The 23129-nt window shown below is 49.9% G+C and overlaps 1 protein-coding gene across 3 annotated transcripts in view; it reads left to right on the forward strand.

Annotated features, from left to right (window-relative positions):
* The window catches only part of PSD2 (pleckstrin and Sec7 domain containing 2), a 148244-nt gene that overhangs the window by 48712 nt on the left and 76403 nt on the right, over positions 1-23129 (forward strand). The gene's annotated exons all lie outside the window — the stretch shown is intronic.

Raw genomic sequence — 23129 nt, forward strand, 5'->3', positions numbered from 1 at the left:
CTTCTGTTGTATCATATCCTTTTGTAAAGCTCTTGTCAAACAGTCACCATTATAGAGTCAACAATTGCCAATAACAAGAGTGTTCCTGGGAGCTGCTCTGCGCTCCATCTCCCAGCGGCTCGGGGCTTGATCCAAAACTCCTTGAAGTCAATGGAAAGATTCCCATAGATTTCAATGGGCTTTGGATCAGGCTCTTCGAAGCTGAGCACATCTAGCACCTTGCAGGATCGAGCCCGTATTTCCTGTTCTAAGGGGAAAACCACTGTGCAGTAAGTGCTGGCAAGGGCTGACTTGATCAGCAAACACTTACATTCTGTTTCGTAAATAAGAGTTTTGCTTCTTCTCTTCCTGGAACAAGTTAACGCCAGGGCTCAGCATTCCTGTGCAACCCTACAATAACAAACCAGCGCTTACGTGCGACCCTGCAAGAGCAAACTAGCATGCACTTTTGTTACTGGGAAAAAAACAGTTGGCTAAGGAAGCAGCTTTCCCTTTTCACTTTCCCAAAGGTGATTGCTGTACATAGCAGTATGATGCAGATTATTTTCTGAGTGACACAAATTCCTTCCCATCCTTCCTAAGTCTCCAGAAAAGGTTTTTAGCACTACTGTGCCTTTCCCTTGCTGGAGAGAGGGAGTTTACAGATCTCCCTAAACACACACCACAAAACAAACAGTGATAGCTGCTACAGGGTCAGAGGGGAACAACCTGGGAGAGAGCAGAAATGAGAGAGCAGGAGATCTGTGGCCACAGTGGGTTATAAAACTCTAGGAATACACATGCCTGCTTTCCACCCCCAGTGGCCCAATGTATGTAACGATTGCTAGTACTGTGGTTTTCTGTCCCGTTCTCCCCCACCCCCATGGTTGGAAGTTTACGAGTATGCTGCTGCCTCAGTCCCAATGGACTTGGGGTCAGATTTTTAAAACTGTTTAAGCACCTAATTCCCAATGAAGTCAATGGGAGTTAGGTGCCTAAATACCTTTAAAAATCTGGCCCTTGACCAGGGTACTGGAACGAGGGGTGCTGGGGATGTGGCGCAGCCCCTGCCCTGGACCCTTAGTTCATGCCACAGCGGCTCTTGCTTTATGTAAGCGGGGAAATAGTCCCGCTATTGTGGGGAACTTTCCTGGCTTCTGCACTACCCCAGTGAACTGGGCTAGCGAAAGGATCTGAGTCCTCGCTCCCACTTCCTTTACCCAGTGGCCTCCCTGCCCTTGAGGACTCCCCTTCCACTCTCCTGTCTGGCAGAGTCCTCGTAACCCCAACAAGGCTGGGCCCAGGATTCCTGGGGGGGCTCGACCCCCAACCCTGCTGTGGTCACCTAGGACAGGGACTAGGGTGTCCCCACTCCAGGGTAGTCTCTCTGCACTGGGCACTTCTCTGACCCACTGACCACTATATACAATTTAAAGCAAATGCAAGTTATTTAATCAACAATGAATTTTAAAAAGAATAAGGAAAAATGGGAAAGGTTAAAGGAAACACATCAACCCGCTCTGTGGCAGGGAACATCACAAACAGTGTCTCTGGAATGTCAGGGCAGTTCACAGTCTGTTCCTTGTAAGTCTCAGGACTCCTTCTCAGGCCCTGGCTGTGCTGCAGGGATGCTGTGGGTTGGACACTTGCTCTGGTGGTGGCCACACGCTCTCGGGCTCTAAGTGGTAGGACCTTTCTTTCTAGTGTCGCCCCCGCCCTGTCGGGGTTATGATCCAAGCCTGGCCTGCAGAGCCTCGTGGCTGAGGCATCTCCCTGAGCTGGGCCCGCTGCCCAGGTTCCCCCTCGCTCTCCCCAGCTGCTCACTGCACCCAGCTCCAGACTGCTCCAGCCCCCGCCAGCTCCACCACTCTGTCTCAGCCCTGCTGCTGATGCTCTGCCTCCAGCTCCCTGGGCTGCTTCTTTGGCCCCTCTGCCTCTGGTTGCTGCAGCTCTGCTCCCAGGACAGGTCTGCTCTGCAGGCTGCTTCTGTGACTCTGCTCCCAGCACTGACCTGCTTCCTGGGCTGCTTTTCTGGCCCCTCTGGCTCTGGTTACTGCAGCTCTGCTCCCAGGACAGGGTCTGCTCTCTCTAGGCTGCTTTTCTGGTCCCTCTGGATCTGGCACACCTCTGCTCCCCAGCTTAGCTTGGGCCCCTGCTTTCTCCTTAGCTCAGCCCCACTCTGTCCGACCCAGGCAATTCCAGCTCACACAGAGGATGGGACCTCCCTGACCTCCTGACTCCCTGATTAGCCTGCTCACCCTTGTCTTTCAGGCTGACCTGGAGCATTGGCCTCTCCCCATTGTTCTTGGGGGCTGTCAGTCTCAGGGTCCCGATTCCCCATCGACCCTTCCCCCTTTTTAGTTCTGGGAGCTAGCAACTAAAACACCCCCACTGAATGTTAGTCAGGGGGCAACAGTCCCCTTACATTTAGATCAATAGATGTTAGGTTCATTCCCTTCAGATGCCCTGGTGGAGGGTGTCTTTCCCAGGATTAACTGGGTTTGGTGCATGGGGAGAGGGAAGGCTGGAATGGTCCTTTTCCTTATAAATCCCGTGGCTAACAACAGTTCCTCTCTGTGCAGCTCTCCTGCTCTCTGTGAAGGAAGCAGTCACTTCTGGTGCACTGTGCTGTCTCTGCCCCAGGACCCGGTGGAGCCCCCAGTGGGGGGTTAGAGATCTGCAGGGGGCAGGTTCTGGGGCAATACAGAGGGCTCATTGTGGGACTGGAGATGCAGGCATTGCCCACCCCCAACCCTCATGGAACAACCCATGGAGACTTAATGCAACCTGTAGCTTGATTTGCTATTTCACAGCCCCCTCTGTGCTGGGAATCCTGACTTGATGGGGAAGGGGGGATCTCTGACCATGCAGCTGCTCTTGGAGGGAACCAAGGAGAGCCACATTGGGGTCCAGAAGTGATAAGGATGCACTGGACTTCTGTGCAGATGGCACTGACCTCCTCAGGATCCCCCAGAATCTATCGGGTTTGCTAATGGAATTGCTATCCCTTGCACTCCCCTGTGGAATGAGTTGGGGAGTGCTCTGCGAGGGGATCTGCATGGGATTTTCTGCTTCCCTCCCCTAGGTATTTCCATGGGCACTAGTGGTCCAAGCCCTAGTCAGCACAGAGTCATTGTCCTAGGTGATTCTTGCACTGCAGTACATGTGGGATCACAGCAGCAGAAAGAGGCCAGGAAGCTGCAGGGAGTCCAAAGAAGAGCGATGAGAGTGGTTAGTGAGGTGCCCGGTCTGATGTGAGAGGAGAGAGTACAAAGATCTGGAATGATTCTGGATGGGAATGTGAGAACAGTTTCACAAGGGTGCAGGTACCAAGCAGGGAGGCAGATTATTCAGGATGGTACCAGCGCATAGCGAGGTCGCAGTGACGCAATGAATGTGCGTGAATATTAGGGAAAGTTTCCTAATGTGAGATCAATGATGTTGTGGAGCAGTCTGTTTAGAAAAGAGGTGGCAAACCCATTGCTTGACTAATGCAGAACCAGCATGGACAAAAGCAAACAGTGTTTGGCTGATGTTTGTTTGAGTCCCAAGTAGCTATTCATTTCCCTAAGAATGAGTTTTAATTCATGTCAATGTCTTAGGGCATGGTTGTCCTCCTTGATGCCTTCTGCTAGATGGTAGTTTAGCAACAGGGAGGGCGGGCTGGACACTTTGCAAGCTGGAGAGCAGCAAATTGTGCTGCCCACCAGGACTGACAACCTGAGACTGGGAGAAACTTCACATCAGTTCATTGAAACGGCTCTTCCGAGGTCTGGCCAAGAGCTAACGGCAATAGTGGTGACCCTCTGAGAGATTCTGCCCTGACCAAAGCCAGAAGCAGCAGCAACATGGCTTCAGTGAACATACAGGGCATCAATTAACAATCTAATAAAAGAACTGGTGTAAAGCGACACATGCTAATATCAATGGAATCATGAATATATTCCGCAAGCTTCGAACTAATGGAGGAATAAAGCCTTCTTTCAGATCACTTGCAGAACAGCTCTCCCCTGAAGAATTAGGGCACAAGAAAGATGCAACGGTGATCCACCATTGGAGGAGGAATGATTTGAAGGTGCTGGGCACGCTAAAGGTGTGAAGTTGTGAAATGGCAGACCAATGGTTTGGAGAGAATACAGTCGGACTGTGTTCTGTATTCCAAGAACTTGTTTTGCTATTTATGTATGTACTTAGGTTTATTTATAATGTGTCTTAAATTCTAAGCCCAGTACATAGGGAAAAACACACCCCAGAAACAACTGCAAAATGCTTACATAACGTCAGCACTATAACTGACAGCCCTGCTAGGAAACACCTCTTCGTTACCAGGAGGGAGCCAGATTCTTTCCCTCTGTTCCAGCTGCCTTGTGCTGCTCAACAGTCTGTTGTGTCACAGTTATGAAAGCATCATAGTTATGAGAGGTTGAAGCAGCTGGGGTGGGGGCAAATTCATCATTGGTGTAAGCAGGTGCAACACCACTAAAATCCACAGAGATCCATCTGCTTGCACTAGGGCTGAATTTGGCCTGATATGTCATAACCAATGTGTCTTCATTCATTAACTGCAAAGCTGGCCATCCCCCACTATATTCTGGCCTTGAATAGCCTGTGTGACTCATTAGGTGAGACCAAATTCAGAGCTGGGGGGAGTAGGTGAAGTTCTGTGGAAGTCAGTGGAATTGAACCAGTTCTGAATTTGGTCTGTTCTTTTACTTTTTGTAAGTGAATTTATTGTTCTTTGCTGTCCCCCGTTTTGTGCAGTGGATGCCTGTCACAGAGCATCTAAACCCTGTTTAATATATCCTAATTAGTAATTAATAGTTAACTGATCATTCATTTATAATTACCAATTCATTTGCATGTATATAGCATGTTTCATCCAGAAATCTCAAAGGACTTTACAAAGGTGAGTCAGTCCCATTAACCCATTTTGCAGATAGGGAAACTGAGTTGCCCAAGGTCATCTAGTGAGTCAGTTTCAGAGCTGGGAAAAGAGCTCTGGGCTCCATAGACCTGGTTCCATGCCCGACCTCTGTATGTGTTAGCAACATTTTCACATGAAATATTTAGTAACAAACCAGGAAACAGCAACCACTTTGGATGTGTCTGCTGTCATTTGCATACATTAGCATACATTTGCGCACTTCCATTTACATAAGTTTCTACTCTGATTTATGCAAATTCCCCTACACAACATTCAGCAAAGCCTTCATTTTCCCAAGCCTCACTAAAGTTTTCACTCTGTGTTTTATCCCTAAGCAAAGTTCTCTGCCATCAGCTGCTCAGGACTGGGTGGAGCCTAGATGGTGAAGAAATTCTCATGGGAGCAAGGTTGGAAGGGTGGAGGGCAGATGGGTCTGCCAGCATGGATCTGACTGCAGGAGCAGAGCCCAAGGCTGGTATGAAGGGTAATAAGATGGTCCAGGGGTTAGGGTCCCTGCTCTACCACAGGCTTCCTGTGTGACCTGGGGCAAGTCACTTGGCACCTCACTCCCAGTGATTTCAGTGCAAGTTAGGAGCCTATGTGCTCTTGAGGATCTGGGCCATAGCCGCCCTGTTGCCTTAGTTCCCCATCTGTAATGTGGGGTTAATGGTCCTTCCTTCCCTGCCAGGGATGGTGTGAGGAGAACTACATCAAACATCACAAGGTGCTCAAATAGTGCAGTAACAAGGCCGGATAAGTACCTCGGACCAACAGCACCCTCGTATATCCCCAGTAGCACTGTGCTGCTTTCAGCTCCAGCCTGATGCTTTGCAGCTGCTTATAGTAAGGACTCTCTCTGCTGCCTGTCGCATTCTTACTGCCGGTAACCTGATACCTTCTTCTTCTTCTTTATCACATGGCTGTGCAGAGGGGCGATCCGGGCCCCACTGAGTTCCATGCTGTACACACACACGCACTGTTGCAGGATGACTGGCCCCTTTAGGACCAGCCCCTGGGCCTGCTCAATCACCTCCCAACTGGGCTGATGAGAAGCAACTGGCCCATGTAAAGAGGAGAGACTGCACCCGAGGAGAAGTGAGGCAGGGACAGGTAAGAGCAGCCTGAGAGCAGAGGGGTGAGGAAGGTGCTGCAGTTGGGAGGGCTGGGGAGCCCTGCTGCATTATGGGAAGGCTTGTCTAGTGGCCCCTAAGAATGACAAGAGCCAGTGTGGGCAGTGTAAGCTGGGCCCAGAGCTAGGGATTGGCTCGGGAAGGTAGATCCCAAGGGCAGGGTAGAACTAACAGCGGAGGAGGTTTCGGGGAGTGAGACACTGCAGGGAGTCCTCTCACAGAAGATCTGAGTTGGGGCCACAGGAGAAGACACAAGGGAGAGGAGTGGGCCTAGGAGTCTTGGGTGGATGGCCTGGAGAATGAGGCCCTGGGGCAGAGGGGTTAATTACTCTCTGGTGGGCAGGGTGACCAGATGTCCTGATTTTTATATCGACAGTCCCAATATTTGGGGTTTGTCTTACATAGGTGCCTATTACCTCCCACCCCCTGTCCCAATTTTTCATACTTGCCATCTGGTGGGGGACCTGGAAATGGTGACCTCTGAATGAGATTCAAGAGCTGCTGCATTGTAACTTTGGGGTTTGGGGAAGAACTGATTTCCCCATGAGGGATCTGTGGACTGTGCCAGTGTTGCTGCATAAAGGGTTTGAGAGATGCTAGTCCTTTGCACGGTCAGATGAAGGGGAAACAGAGGTGGGCTGCACCTGTATTGCTGAAATTGGCTTCAGGAGGGTGCCTGTGACAGGGGTTTGCCCTGAAACACTCACACAGTGAAAGACAGTGCCTGCCTCAAAGAGCGTACAGTCTAAATACTGAAGACAGACACAGGGTGGGTGAGGAAACCAATGCAGAGAGAGGCAAAATGACTCACCCAAGATCGTACAACAGGGCCACAGAGCCCAGGTCTCTTCCTGACTCCCAGACCAGTGCTTTATCCACTAGATCACGCTGCCTTCCCCTATGCACTGGCACAGCAGCTCAGACACATAGCACACTGACAGTATCTCTCTGCTTCTCCCCTCCCAGCACACCTCCAGTAGGCAATGCAGGATTTGGTCCTTTAGGGAACCTGTAAGTGAGTTTCCTTTACCACTGAGATCAAATCATTTTTCTTATAAGTCATCTGTGTTATTTGAGTTCATGGAAATATTTTCACTTAATTAGGACTTCAAAACAGCAGGGGGATCTTTAATTTAAAAGAAAATTCAGCAAACTTTTTTCAAAGGGGGTGCCCCATGTCAGAGTCTTAGACAGCTATCATGGCCCCTAAGTTTGAAAATGTTGGCCACTGCCAGTGCATTTCTTCCACAGAAGATGAATGGCCAGAGAGTGCTCCAATTCCATTCAAAAAAACCTTAACACAACTCTTCAGGAGGCTGCTGCCTTCAGTGCAGAACAAGGCCTAATTTCACTCGTGTTCTTTCCAAACACAGGACTCAGTACTGCCAATATAGCAAATGCGGGTCTATGTTATTATGACTAATTAACCAGCAAGAAAAGAAATGTAAACAACTTTATGTATAAAAATCCAGCTCAGTTCAGTTGCATAAATAACCATTGTTCTGCATGTGTCGCCATAAGCATTAACGATGGAAAGAATGATTGGAAAAGACAGCCTAGGCAATTTGATATATCATTACACCAGTACAGTTACAAAGACTTATGAGTGTAATGCAAGTAAATATATGGATCCTAGCATATGTATAAAGCAAACTCCTTCCATGCTATTTAATATCTTAGTATTGAACTCTTCTCTGTGGGCAGGCCACTCCAACACACAAGACCAAGTTCAATCAGAGTCAGGGTCTCACCATGTCTTAAATCTCAGGGCTTGTCTATTCGGCGCAGTAGTGCACAGCAGTGGGGTGTGAATTCTGATGCACACCAATGATTCACCCACTAACTGGCTTGGGTAGACCCTGCTGGTGCACATTAAAAGTGCATGCTAACAAGGTACTGTTTGGAATGGGACTATGTTAATGCGCACTAGGGAACTTTTAGTGTGCGCCAACAGTGTATATGCAGGCCAGTTAGTGCACGACATGTTGGTGTGCATTAGAACTCACGCCCCACTGATGCGCACTATTGCATCATGTAGACAAGCCCAAAGCTGAGTGTTGGCTGAGTCAGGTCCAGGACGTGTCAATGGGCCTGAGTGTTAGAGAGTCTATTTCTAATCTCTGTGAAAACTCTTTCCTGTTGGTGAGGGATAAAAATCTTTTGACCTTGACTATGATGGTCTCATTTCATCTCTGATGAGAGGTGTCACCTCGCTTTGATTCCCTCTTGGGCACTGGTGTTGACTGGTTGCAGGCTGCCTCCCCAGGAGTCAATGTCCACCTTCCTTCTCTGCACTTGGGTTGCAGATGCTTACGTTCAGGGTGGCTTCCCCTAAGTACAAAAGATGGTCACTGCATGTTCTTTGTGTCACTCAGCCTTAGCGGCATGAATCTTGGTAGCCAACAGTGCAATTTCTGATTGCATTATCTCTTACCATTCACATGGGTTCTCTCTATGGGGAGCTCAAAGGCTGCCAACAACAAAGGTAAAAGGTCTGGAAGGTAGACATGGATAGGCTAAAAGGAGTGAATGTGTTCAGGCTGGATAAAAGAAGATAGTATGGGGGAAGCTGGCACTGCTTTGTAGACAGAGTGCTCCAGCATATCCAACAGGACCATCTGTCCTGAGAACTAAAATTCTTTCTCACCCCCACACAGGTGTGCTGATTTTTTGGGAGGGTGCGGTAAGGAGGCAAGGGCCCAGAGCTTCTCATTAGTCAGTACAAACAGAACACAGAGTAACAAATGGGCTTCAGCTGCAGGAGGGGAAATTTAGGTTAGCTGTGACGGTAATTGTTGCAAACAATTTAGCAAAGGAAGAGGCTGCCAAGGCAGGCTGTGGAATCTCCATTGTGGGTGCTGATTAGAGATATGAGATCAGGTGGATGGCCTCTCCGACGTTCCTCCTGTTTTGCAAGAAGGAAGGGATCACTCTGGTCAGGAACTCATTTCCATGTGATGGAACTCGCCCTGCAGGGCAGAATGAGGGGTGATACGAAGTAGTTTGACAAGAGTGAAATTCAGCGAAACTCACAAATCTGTTGATGTTATTGGTGTTTTTCTTAAAGCCCGAGCACCTGGAGTCAGGTGAAAATCTCAGCTTTCATTTTAAAATTAAAGTTTCTAGCCCTTGAGGGTGTGGAGACAAGCTTAAAATGTGAGCCCTGACAGCTCAAAAGCTAGAGGATCAGTTAAAAGAACTCAAGAGTTATTTATTAAATCTCATAACTTTGGAGTGGTCTTATGATATTTCAGTGCTTGTAGTTGGCAATGCCAGGTTTGTCCTCGCCTGCTGTCCTTCACTGGCTCCCCTTCTCCAGCGCATCAAGCACACGCTTCCTGTCCTCACCTTTCAGGCCTCACACTAGAGAGCCCTCCCCTACCTTTCCAGTCTAACTGCTTATCACAATGCCAGCCCCAGCTTCTGCCTCCCAACAATGCCAGCTTCAATCACCTGCCTGTCTGCTTCCCCTGTAAGCACCGTCACACTTCCTCCTGTGCTGCCCCTTGTGCGTGGGAAAAATTCCCCATTAGAGCCCAGAAAGCCGTCACTGGGTCTGTGTTTGAATCCCTTCGTAAAACCTACATCTGCCAGGATGCCTAACGAATCACTGGCATTGGGTAGGCTGGCAGCTCATATCACTGATCACACACATCTGTTTCTGCTACAACCCTGATCCCTTTCCACTCCTACCTGCCTGTCTATTAGTCACCGGTCACCTCTTGTCTGTGTCTTATTACACTGCAAGCTTTCTGGGTCAGGGAGTGGCACTGAGACATTAGTATGTCAATGCCCAGTGCTTTGCAGCTCTGATCCCTGGCTGGGATCCTGAGGTGTTAGGGCAATACTAGTGATAATAATGAAGCCTTATAAAGCATTGGCCATCCACCTGCCTACCCAGTAATGCTGTGCAGGGAATCAGTCCCCATGCTCACTGAGAACGATAAAGGGTCAGTGAGCGAGTTAGAGGGTGGGGCCCCTCAGTGTGTCACTGCACAGCATCACCTCTTTGAATTTGCTACCGTGAAGAAGGCAGTGGCCGTGCAATAGTGAAAATGGCTGTGGTGAAAAATGCAGCTTTGCAGTCTGAGCCCAACAGAGCAATCAGCTGCAGCAGGATGTGCGTTCGCCCCGCGTTCAGCCGAGATCTTCCAAGACACCTCAAACCTGCCTGATGTTCTGAAAGTGCTGAGCACCCACCCACCCTCTGGCACTGGGAAGGGGTCCCAAGCTGAGCACCTGCCACAACCCTGGGTTTCCTACCCCCCAGACTTGGGTAACTGCTGCCATTGCAGAATTTCACTCTTGCTCCAAGGACCCAGTGAGCAAAGGCCCGCAGCTCTACATGGCAGATGCTCTTCAAAGGCCACTACAGGAAACCCAGTCACCACAGTCACAGTGGGTCCCCCCACTTTTTCAGGCCTTGTGGTGCCACTGCCCCAGCTCCCCTTACGCCTTCCAGCACTTCTTCTCTTAGGACTCCACAACAGTGTCGAATAGTGCCGAAACCTTGGCCAGGGTCTGTGCCGCAGACCTGTCCCACTGAATTGCAGATTGCATCAGCCACCCACGCAGGGCTACCAGGGAGTGGCTTACTACTGCCAGGGGCCTTGTCTCAGGTATTTAAAGTGAAGTCATCAGCCCCTTCCCCCCAGCCTCCAGGAAGCCCCCCATAACCCCCCTTCCAGCATTAGTTGCAAGCCACATGGCCACTTTCAAACATGCACTTTCTAGCACGAGCCCAGTGTTGGGTTTTGTCAATAGAAACTGAATTTAGAGAGGGTGTCAACACTGGAAATCGTGTGGCTGTTGGGCCACAAAACTGCTGCTGAAAGGGCCACCCTCTCTTCCCTGCCCCCTGCTGCCCCAGGACCACGCTCCCTTTCCTCCTTTTGATCCTCCTCTCCTTAGGAAGCTGAACTGCTGACCTAACACCTCTCCCGTTGTAGCCTTGTTTTGACCCATGTTTACCCTTAGAAGCAGCCTTGGTTTCCCTTTGGAGCATCACAGCAATGGGACACCACCTCCTTCACTCCCAGCCTGTTTGAGGGGTCCGGGGCAGCTGGGCAGCTTTGCCTGGAAGGTTTAAACTAGGAAGCTGAATTGGGAGCTGTGTTAGGGCCCCGATTTGGTTTCATCAGATGAAGCACTTAGGAGAATGGGAGGGGAATGCATCCCAAAAACGGAGGGAAAGAAAGGGTGGAGGGATGAGAGAACAGAGGCAGAAGAGGGAAAGTGAGAGGGAATGACAGAGGCTAGGGTGAAACAACAGCCTTTGGCTTTCTTTGCAGCCAAACCCTTTGATATTTAAAATGAGGCATGCTGGTTTATGTTAAGAGGGGTAAAAGGAAAGTAAGGGGGAAGAGAGTAAAAACATTTGCCCCTTTTTCTTTGAAAAATTAAAAGAAAGGTGACCTGCAAAGGGGTTTTAAGCATTGGGTTTGTATCCTTTTTTTGCTGCTTTATAATGGAGAAGGAGGTCTGGAAGGAGTCTTTTTAAGAATGTATGTGACCCTGTTCACTGTAGAAGTTGTGGGTATAGCAAATCTGGTCATCCCTGGTATTGCAGCAGGACATCTCAGAGGGCTTTGGGATATTTATTGTGGCCTCTCCCTCCTTCATGGGAAAGGTGAAGGTGTTGAATCTTTAATGAAGACATCCATTCTGCATAATCATAGAATCATAGAATATCAGGGTTGGAAGGGACCTCAGGAGGTCATCTAGTCCAACCCCCTGCTCAAAGCAGGACCAAATCAGTCATTGATGTTAAATCGGGGCCAAACAACTCCAAGGTTGGGATGCTGTAGTGAGCCGCTCAGGGGTGCAGTCCAGAACTCACAACCTGGGGAGAGGGTGCAAAGGCGCTGTTAAGTCAACTTTGTGCTCTCCCACTCCTGGGCTGTTCTGGGGGCTTTGGAGGCCCTGGTGGAACTTAGACAGCTCTAGCGGCCTCTCCAATTTATGACAGCCTCCCCGCAGGCTGCCCTATGGGCTGCAACGCTACTCAGAATCTCTGCAGTGTTGGGTGCTGTGTCCTTTGATACACCCTCTATGCAGGGGGTTCTCGGGAAGAGGCCTTATGGCTCTCAACCAGAGCTCCTGTACCAGGGCTGCCACTTGGTCTCCTAGGGCCCAGTTACGCTGCCCCGGCCCTTTTGTTCAGCCTAAAGGTACCAGAACGGGGGTGAGGGTCTCACCCAAACAGACTGAAAACCCTTTCCCCATTCTGGTCCTCAGCATTCACCTGTAATTGTAATTGGTTCTCCAGGCATCATAATCTTCCAGGGCGGATGAGATCTGAATTTCTAATGTCAAAATCAAGCAGGAAAAAACAAAATCCTTGGAAAAACAAATCAGTAACTGGCAGTCTAACCCTTTTGAGGAGTTTGACGCCAGTCAATCCTATTGCATGACATGGCCTCTTTAAGAAATAGGTATTTAAGGGAGCAGCAAACAAGCTGGTGAACGGGACTAGCTGGTAATCATGGAGCTACCTCCTGAAGATGCGAAAAGCCCAGCTGTTAGCTGGCTCAGGGAAGCAGGGCTTTAATCTGGCTACGAGTGGGCTAGGGGGCAGATGGCTTGAATTACACAGCTGGCCATTTCTTGGGATACAAATAAAGTTATACTTACTTAAAGCTGGGGTAGTGGAGTAGTGATTCAGCCTTAGGAGGTTCATGTGAGCTGCCCAACCGTTCCTGCTCACAGTTATTCTTAGAAAGAAAAGGAGTACTTGTGGCACCTTAGAGACTAACCAATTTATTTGAGCATAAGCTTTCGTGAGCTACAGCTCACTTCATCGGATGTATACTGTGGAAAGTGTAGAAGATCTTTTTATATACACACAAAGCATGAAAAAATACCTCCTCCTACCCCACTCTCCTGCTGGTAATAGCTTATCTAAAGTGATCACACCCAGCAGGAGAGTGGGGTGGGAGGAGGTATTTTTTCATGCTTTGTGTGTATATAAAAAGATCTTCTACACTTTCCACAGTATACATCCGATGAAGTGAGCTGTAGCTCACGAAAGCTTATGCTCAAATAAATTGGTTAGTCTCTAAGGTGCCACAAGTCCTCCTTTTCTTTTTGCAAAGACAGACTAACACGGCTGTTACTCTGAAACCAGCTATTCTTAGAGGCACCTTTTCAGATGAGCACATAGACACATTCAGCCCCCTGACAATTCAGCGCTGCGAATAGATGCTTCCCGAGTGCTGCTTCGAACTTTAGAGCTGGGTGGGAAATTCTTGTCCCGTCTCAGGAAAATGTCTGAGATTTTTTTTTTAAATTTTCACACCCAAATTGGGAGGAAAAGTTGAAAGTTCAAATTTTTTCACAAACCAACAATTAAAAAAAAATCTGTTCAGGTCAATTGAAACATTTTCTTTGGGAATTTTGGTAGACGTTGACCTTTTTGTAAATCGTTTTACTATAATCAGCTTACATTTCACAACAAAAAATAATTTCAAATGGAAAAAACGGAATATTTTGTTTCAAAAACATCAAAATGGGACTTTTCATTCATTTTGAAGAAAAAATTCCAAATAATTGTTGACAGGAGAAATTCACCGAAGAAGACAATCCTTTCCTGCAAACGGTTTTCATTGTGATGAATTAGCATCTTCTGACAAAAATGTTTCATCAGAAAATTCCCACCAATTCTGCAGCATGCACTTTGGTAATCAAGCATCACAAACAGCTGAACCTTTAGCCATGGAAGCCGTTCTCACCATCAGATGGGTTGTATCACCTGAGTCGCAGTTTGTGGCTGTTTTTCACAGGGAAACGCTCCTTGTGCGTCAGTGTTCCATTCTGCCATTCCTCGGGAAAACATCCACAAACTGTGATCCTAATGAGCAAGCGTGTCTACATGATGCTTCGCCAATGGTACCATGGGTGAGCAGTTTCTATACACATCGTGAAAGGCTGCTGGCCTTTAGAGCGGATGCCTTCCTTAATTTGAGACAATTATTTCTTGACCAATTCTCCATCTCTTATCAATGCCAATGCAAGGGAGAGGGTATTTTCCCTGTATCTTTCTGTGCTTCCCATGCTGTGGTCAGCTGAGGCCATAGACAATTGGGATGCAATTCTATCAGACTTCCAAGCCATAGTCCTCTTCGCACTGTCTTCTCTGGCCAGCAGCATACCCTTGGCAGGGCGGTTCTCCAACATCCTGCTCCTGATCACAGATGCAGATAGCTGCCAGGCGATGCAAAAAAATTAGCAGGCCCTTGTACTGCAGCAGCTTTGCACTGCACTGATGGTGTAGAATGGCCCTACATCCAGCAGAGTCAACAGTGGAGGATCACCCCAATGGAGGGGACCTTCCTGTGGCATGAAACTGGCACCCTGGCTCTACAGCTTCCCCTCCCTGCAGCTGGTGCAGGGGATGTGACTGGGGCAAGGGGTAATGACCAATGCTTCAGTGTTCCCTGGTGATCCCAGGCTGCCTAAAAGGCCCCTTGAGGCCCTTGGTGGCTGTCAGGGTTCCCTCCCCATTCTGAACTCTAGGATACAGATGTGGGGACCCGCATGAAAGACCCCCAAGCTTATTTCTACCAGCTTAGGTTAAAACTTCCCCAAGGCACAAATTCTTTGCCCTTGGAGTGTACGCTGCCACCACCAAGTGGTTTAACAAAGAATCAGGGAAAGGACCACTTGGAGTTCCTATTACCCCAAAATATCCCCCCAGGCCCTTACATCCCCTTTCCTGGAAAGGCTTGAGAATCGTATCCTAACCAATTGGTTACAAAGTAATCACAGACCCAAACCCCTGGGTCTTAGGACAATAGAGCAATCAGTCAGGTTCTTAAAAGAAGGATTTTATTTTAAATAAAGGTAAAAATGACCTCTGTATTTTCCATCAGGATGGAAAATAACTTTACAGGGTAACAAAAGATTCAAAAACACAGCAGAACTTCCTCTAGGCTTAGATTCAAAGTTACAAAAAACAGGAATAAACCTCCCTCCAGCAAAGGAAAAATTCACAAGCAGAACAAAAGATAATCTAACACACCTTGCCTGGTTTTTACTTACAGTTTTTGTTATATAAGAGACTTTTAGAATGGTTTATAGGAGAAGGAGTTTTCTAACCTGATGCTTCTCTGCTTCCCAAGAGAACACACAAAACAAAGCCTTCCCCCCAGCAAGATTTGAAAGTATCTTCTTTTCACATTGGTCCTTTTGGTCAAGTGCCAACCAGGTTATTTGAGCTTCTTAACCCCTTACAGGTAAGAAGGAATTCTAGGCTACACTTAGCTGTATGGTTATGACAGTAACCATTGGGGAAGAACAGAGGTGATTCAAGCCAGGCAGCAGCCACCTTTAAACAAGTTCAAGGAGTCCAACTGCCATAATAACTAGGCCAGGGCCCACCTTTGGGAGCCACAAGCAGGGGAAGAAAAGGTTTGGGAGGAACACAGCTCTGCAAACCTTGGCCCAGCTGAAGGAGGCAACATAACTGTGGGCAGAATTCCCTCTGCAGCCAGAGCCGGTCTTATTGGTGTGGGGCACGAGCAGAGGAGAGCCTAGCGAGAGGAGCCAGGGCCAGCCGCTAGAAACAAACGCTTTCTCTGGAACTGTACCAGGCGACCCTGCGACACAATGAACATGGGCCCCACACTGCCATTCTCACTGAGGCGCATCTCGGTGTGCAATTATTCGGACATGCTCCGGCTTCCCCGAGCCTCTGGGCTCAAAGGCAGGGCAGGATCCAGGGACGGAAGTGAAGAGGAGAGGCTGTCCACCATCCCCACTTTGTTGCCTCTCTGTCCAGACCACAGTGCTGTCTGTGGTGGGGCTGGAGGGCAGGTGTGTGGCTGCTCCCCCTGGGATGGGGGGCAGCCGATGGGTATTATGGCATGAGCTCAATCTCATCAGCCTGATGGTCAGAGGTGAGCTCCCACCACTTTAATCAGTTTCCATGGGTATGCTGTGTGCTCAGCCCCTCAGACCATCGAGCCCCTTGGCTTTCTTGGGAGGGAGCTCTTGAGCATGGCTCAGGGATCAGCCTGTCAGACCCTACTGTGTCCCACTCCCTGTTCCTCTCAGTGATCCCAGCCTGCCACTCCCGACCTTTCCCCCAGGGCTCGCCCTGATTCTGCGGCAGTAGTGGGTATGAAAAGCCCCTTCCATGGAGCCGGAGAGGAAGCAGCAGCCTTGGCAATGAGCTGAGACAGGCCAGGCCAGCCTCCTCAATTTAATAGTGAAGGAATGAAATCAGGCACCAATTTAGGCCTTGATGACTTCTCAGCTTGGATTCACCCAGGCATTAAAGAGTTGGCAGGAAACTTTCAGACTCATGCAGATAAGAATGAATCCCTCTGGAGCGCCAGACAAACAGTCCAGCTTGTCCCCTCTGCACATGGGCCCTGGCCCGCTCCAGCCTTCAACTTGCAGAGCTTCCTCCACATCCCTGGGGAGGACAGGTCCTATGCTACAGGCCAGCAGTTTGTGCATAGCTCTCAGGATGTTCATGGGTGCTAGTACCTCCACATAGCTCCTGCAGTCCACCCACTCCTCCCATGACAGCATGGCTCTCCCTTGCGCTTATGTGCTCCAGCCCCACTCAGGGTGGGTTTCGCTGAGCAGAGGGACAGCCAGCATCAGCTGCCTTTGTCCACGTTCTCTTACCCTTCATGTGCTTAAGGGAGGATGGTTCCACCCAGAGCAGCCCACTCCCACGTCCAGCCCCCTCAACCCATGGAGCCCTGACCCCACAGTGCTTACATGGGGTAGGCTTCTGTGGGATTGAGGAAGGGGGAGCAGGCTGTAGCTATCCACCTCCTCCTGCACACCCCAGACTAGGTAGCCCTCAATCTGGCTCCCTTAGGCATGCAGTATAGAAATGGACAATGGATCCCACACACGAACCCCTACTGGCATACACTACAATGACCAGGCATAGCTCCAGAACCAAACTGGAGAGAGAAGTGATCCAGCCACAGAGGAGAAATATTCCTGGAGTATGAAAGCCCTCCACAAATGAAACAGAAAGATGGGAGGGCATCCTTAGGGGCTGTGGCCACTGGCATCAGACATAAGGCAGGATTCTATCAGCCTCAGGTATTTCCCAGGCACCTGGCGCCCAGGGAGCTGATGCCACACAGAATCCAAAAACTGGCGTTTAAACGGAAGCTGTCATAGGGCTGATTCTCCTCTCGCTCTCAGTGTTGTAAGTCAGGAGGAACTCCAGTGAGGTCAATGGAGCCACCCTGGGGTGAACCCGGGTGGGAGGAGGATCAGACTAGGTGTTATGCATGAAGCCAAAGGCATACAAAATACCAGACCCTGCTAGTTCATGCCCAGTAATCACTGTTTTGTATTTAAGGTGAGTGACCTGGATTCTGCTTTGAATTATACTCCTTAGACTTCAGTGGGAGGTCAGCGAGGCTGAGCCTGTGTGCTGGGGGGCTAAGGGCCTGATCCAAGACCCACTGAATTCGATAGGAGTCCTTCCACTGACTCCAGCTAGAGTGACCAGATGTCCGGATTTTATAGGGACAGACCCTATTTTGGGGTCTTTTTCGTATATAGGCTCCTATTACCCCCCACCCCCTGGCCCGATTTTTCACATTTGCTATCTGGTCACCCTAACTCCAGCAGGCATTGAGCCATACCCTAAGCAAGAGGTGGCCAGAGAAGGAAAGAAGCCCTTATGTACTACATTGGCTCTAGCAGCCATACAAGAGGTCCTACCTTTGATGGAGGTCCAGATTAGAGCCCTGCAAATCTGCAGATATCCGCAGACCATTTTTGCGGATCACAGATTGGATGTGGATACAAATTTTGTATCTGCACAGCTCTGTTATGTGGGCCTCACCCACACGCTATATATACTACATGTGTGGCCCTGAGGATGTCACATGGGCCGCAGCTGTGTGCTGTTTGGGCCGTGGGTTGAGAAGCACTGCTCCAGAGATTCAGGATAGTCAAGGAGAACCATGCCATGGCCATGCAGTATCTGGCCTAGTTATCAGCCAGTCCAGTCCCCCAACGAATGAACTGAACACGTGTGTTCAAAACAGCATGAGCCCTGGCTGAGTCTGTGAGGGCGTGGGCCAAGTGACACAACCGGCCTTCTCCATCTCCAGTAGCTACAATCCCAACACACCTTCCCATCTCACCTCTGCTGTCTGTAGGGGCCCCCTCTCCTTCTCCAGCTGAGGCTGGTCCCCCCCTCAGCGCCTGCAGGTTGGTAGGGAGGCTGGGTGATTGCTTACTCATACCCCGAGCAAACTCTTGGGGGTCTGCCTGGAGTAGCTGCTGCCTCCCTAGTCCTCACAAGATCTGCTTGGGGTCAAGCTGATCCCCAGACACCATCTTGGCAGTTGGGAAGTGCCCCCTCCCACTGCTTCCCAGGGCTCTCCAGATGGCAAAGATAGAGACACATCATCACCCCCAGTGGTAGCTAGGCAGTCACGAGCTAAGGATTATGGAGCACCCGGCCAGCATGCAGTTGCTAGGGAACTCCAGGATTCCTTAGCGATTGCCTCAGGGATTCTGAGGCACCTGAGCCCTGCACTCAGTACTGGCACTGGCCAGCCCTGGAAATGGTCCTCCCTGGTCAAAGCAGCCAGGGGTATGGATTTATCTAACCGCCCCAGAAGACCTTTGGAGTTCAGGAGGCAGCAGTCATGCCAGCAGGAGGCAGAGAACCACCTGAGGCCCCAGAAAAGGTGCTAAAGGGCCTACCTAACCCCCGGGTAGAGTAGGAGGTCGCTCAGGCCCCTGCCAAAGACTGCCAGCAGCAGGTGGGAGGCTGCCATGGTCTGGGGGAGGGAAGCACTGGAAGGGGGATGCTGCTTTGTAAGGCTGGCTGCTTGGGTGTTCTTGTACAAGCTGTCTGGGAACTTGGGCTGGTGTCTCCAAACACAGACAAACCTGCCCTGGCCCTGAATTTGAATGGGGAATGGTCTGTTTCCTGAATTTGAATGGGGAATGGTCTGTTTGCAAACATTCTGCATGGCCCTATGTATCCTTTTCCTGCAATGGGACATGGTGACACCCACTGTTCATGCCGGCTTTTTCTCTGCCACATCTTGCTGCAAACACAGCACTAACATGCTGTCAGTACAGTCTGGGGCTCCCTGCTTTCTCTGTTCATGTATTTATAAAAGGCCCATCCAGTGCCCTGGGAGCTTTATCCATGATCACTAACAGAGCAGTTCAGTAGGCCAGGAGATCACCTCCGACATCCCCACCCTGAGCTCCCAGCACACACACAACCCACCTCCCAAGTCCCCTTCCCAGCCTACCCTCCTCCCCCCCACCCACAAGAGAAGCCTGGGGAAACAGGTGGGTTTGCAGGCTGTGGGACCATGGAGGAACTGAGCTCTGGCATCAGGGGTATTGGACCGATCACACCCTGCTGCCAGTCTCTTCCCATTTATACCTAGAGGGACTGTTTGCTCAAGCATTGAGCTGACCTAGCCTGCCAGGGTGCCACATAGACAGTGAGGCACCTTTCAAGTCACTACTTTGTGCCTGCTTTGAGCAGGGGGTTGGACTAGATGATCTCCTGAGGTCCCTTCCAACTCTGATATTCTATGATTCTAGGACTCAAACCATGCTGGGTGCAAAAGGCCAAAACCAACCCCTTCCTCTTCCCCTAGAAATCCTGGGGTCGGCAGTGCCGCTCACAGGGCACAGGTCCTACGTTCTTCCAGGGAGGCACGCTGCTTCCTAGGAGGGTGTTGCATTCTGCGCAGGCTAGGTTTTCCGATCACTTTGATGTCCATACTACGGACACGGGTACGGGTGTGGAGCACATTATGGCCATCCTGCCGATCGGTGACATAGGCCATGAGAACCGTAGTAAGGCCCACATCTGAAAGAAGGCATTTAATCTCCATAGCAAGCATGGCTGATAAGATGCACAGGAGACAATCACAGCCGCCATCCAGCAAGACTGCTAGGTAAAGGGCTTTGGCATAATCACTGCCATCTCCTCCATTTCCTTCCCATCCTACAAGCTTTATCCCAACCTAGTCTGCATCAAGTCTCAGGCAGCTCACGCTCACCTGAGCCCCAGACTCAGTTCAACATCAGCTGAAACCCTCCATCACATACCAGCTGGGTTAGAAGAGAAGGAGATATAAAGCTGAAAGCTACCACCAGCCACATGTTCTCATTAACCTATGTAAAGTCCCCATCAGGAGGGGTGACAGAGTGAATCCCTAGGCACCCCACAGGAGAGTGCCCTTGGGGTCCATGAACAAATGCCCAGGACCACCCTTTGGATGCTTTCAGACGAAAGAGATAAAACCAGTTCAAAGAAGCCCCTGCTCAAGCCCCCTGCTCAGCCAGGGTCCATAGACTAATCAACCTTTGATAGCATCCCTCCCCCATAGTAAACCCCTGCTAGGAGATGTATCAAAATCACCTTGTGGTCAACGGCATGAAAGGCAGGTGATAGTGATAGATCTAAAAGAATGAATGTGGACCTCCAAACTTCATCCATCCCCAGGGGTGAGACCATCCACACACACACCCACTCAGCCTCAGTGCCATACAAGGTCTGAAGAACCCCAAAGAATCTCAGGATTTCTGGTTGTTCAGCCACCACATTCTCCATAACCTCCCACAAAGATGGGATATTCCAGATGGGGTGATAGCTGGAGAAATTGCTCATGGCTAAGGCTACGTTGGTCAAGGAGATAACGGAAGTCACGGATTCCGAGATGTCTGGAGACCTCCCTGACATTTTGTGCTTCAGCCCCAGGGGCCAAGGGACTGGAGCTGGCAGCCAGCAGGGCCCCAGCAGGGTTCTGGCAACAGCCTTGCTGGCGGCAGGGACGGGGAGAGGCTCGGGTGAGTGGCTGGGAGTGTCCTGTTTTCATTTTGGGAAATGCACCCTGCAGCTCCCAGCCACCATGAGCATAGGGGGGCACCCCCTGTAGCTTCCAGCTGCCGCAGGCAGAGGGAGAACCCCACAGCTCCCAGCCACCATGGTGGCAGGGGAAACCATGGAGCTGCAGCAGCAAAAGTCACAGACAGGTCACGGTTTCCGTGAATTTTTGTTTCTTGCCTGTGACCTGTCTGTGACTTTTACTAAAAAAAACCATGACAAAATTTAAGCCTTATGGCATGTGATGGCTTTTGAAGCAGGAGTCTAACCATTCTTTCCTTGTGGGAAACCGACACTCTAGGTGACAAAGCTCTGCTGAAGTCATAGGGACATAGCCCTAAGGCATTGGTAGCAAATGGCACATCCTACAGCACCACCAGAACTCCTTCAAACCTCTGGGGCTTGAATGCAAGCAGAGAGGACTCTGTGTGTGGCCCCCCAGGAGCCATTTCCACTGAGGCAGCACTCTCAGTCAAGCTTTTTTGTACAGCCCTTGATGTGAAAGCCCCTCCCAATGAAAAGTTCTTGGTTTTGTCATTTGGTGCAAACAGCTCCGATTAACCAGATGGCCCAGAACACGTCCCCTGGCAGGGCCGTCACAGAGGCAGAGGCAAAAAAGCCTCCACTGATTCCTTCATGGCCTCGGCATAAGATTTCAAAACCCGATCATGCTGTCAGATTTGGTGTTGGAATGGCGCTTTGTCCATAAACAGGCCTCAGGGTTAAACACTTGATGAGGGTTGGATTCGAGTGCAGTGTTTGCTCATGGGCAGTTGTACGACACACGGGGGCATAATCAGTCCCAGGTTGATAGTAGTGTGTTAGTAGGTAAACATTGGCCTCAGGGTGGTACAGTGCCCTCTCAGCTTTCAAGCAGGGTTGAGCGGTATGGCCTCGTAGTATGGACACCAGCTGCCTGCCAGCATCACAGCATTTCCTGGGATGCTGAAATGACTACAGTCCATTTTAACCGTGCATTGAAAAGTCCTCACCAGCATGACTACAAGGCTGGAAATCTGCAGATTCGTGGTAAGGGACGGATGATCAAGGTACAAGTATCTATTTATTGAGTACTGGCTGTTCTCTCCAGCTACATTAACAACACTAAACAATGGCACTGCATTAACAAGACCCCAGTATTGCGAGCCAGCCGACAGTGCTGTTGGGAGAGTAATGGAATTGAACTTGACCAGTGCTGTGTTGACCTGGCGTCCCTTTCCTTCCCCGTTCAAAGGGCAATAATGATATTTACAATACATGGGACTCCCGCTGTAATAGCCCCGTGCATGCATTCCTTTGAGACCCCATGGGCCCCGGTCACCAAGTCCCTTTGTTCACACAGTCAGTCAGCATAGAAAGGCTCTGGATCTCATGGAGAAACTCCTGCCCAATGCTGCCCTCTCCTGTTCGCCTTCAGCAGAACCAGGAACCAGCAGAGAAAAGCAGAGACCTCTATTTGTGCAGTGACAGGAGATTTCCTGCCAGAGGTGCTGGAACTAGGGGTGCTGGGGAGGGGAGCAGGCTGCCGCCTCCCCGTCTTGAAGTGGTTTCCATCATACACAGGGTTTACAGTTTGATTCAATGGCTCGCAGCACCCCCACTGTGCAAATTGTTCCAGCCCCCCGTCATGCTCCTACCCTCTCTCCAGTACACCTGGACAGCAGTGGGTTTATTTAAAGATTCTACCCGGTGGGTACATGCTGGGTATATATATATATATTTTTAAACCCATCTAAAATTGCTGTCTTCGGGCTTTATTTGCTCATTAGCTCAGTGGGCAATAGCATGATGCTGATGGAAAAATGTTAGCCCAGATTCCTTATTATCTGGCTCTGCCTGTAGCTCATTAACATGTTCCCTGCTGGGGAGCAGCACTCGTTTATCACTGCTTATTTATTTAAGGCTTCACAGCCTACACTGGTGCTAAATCGCCTTCTTTTTGAGAAGAAGGGAAATATTAACCCCAGAGCAAACAGTACAGTGCTATGCGGGGAATGGCAGACTGCAGGGCTGGCTGGGCATGTTCAGAGAGATGGGCACAGTAGGGGTGTGGGCACAGAGCCAGCCCTGAGAAGCTTGAGGTTGGGGGCATTCAGATCTGAATCCCTAAATTTCACCCTGACATCTGGATTTGGGGCTATGTTTTTGTGAGAGTCCGCCCCAGCCTTGTAGAACAATGTCCTGGCATTTTCCACTGTGGGTGGCTGTGTGTGTATCTGTGCTATATACAATCTGGTTTGCTTGC

Source organism: Lepidochelys olivacea (genome assembly GCF_965140295.1).
Source record: "Lepidochelys olivacea isolate rLepOli2 genome assembly, chromosome: 8".
Classification (NCBI taxonomy): Eukaryota; Metazoa; Chordata; order Testudines; family Cheloniidae; genus Lepidochelys; species Lepidochelys olivacea.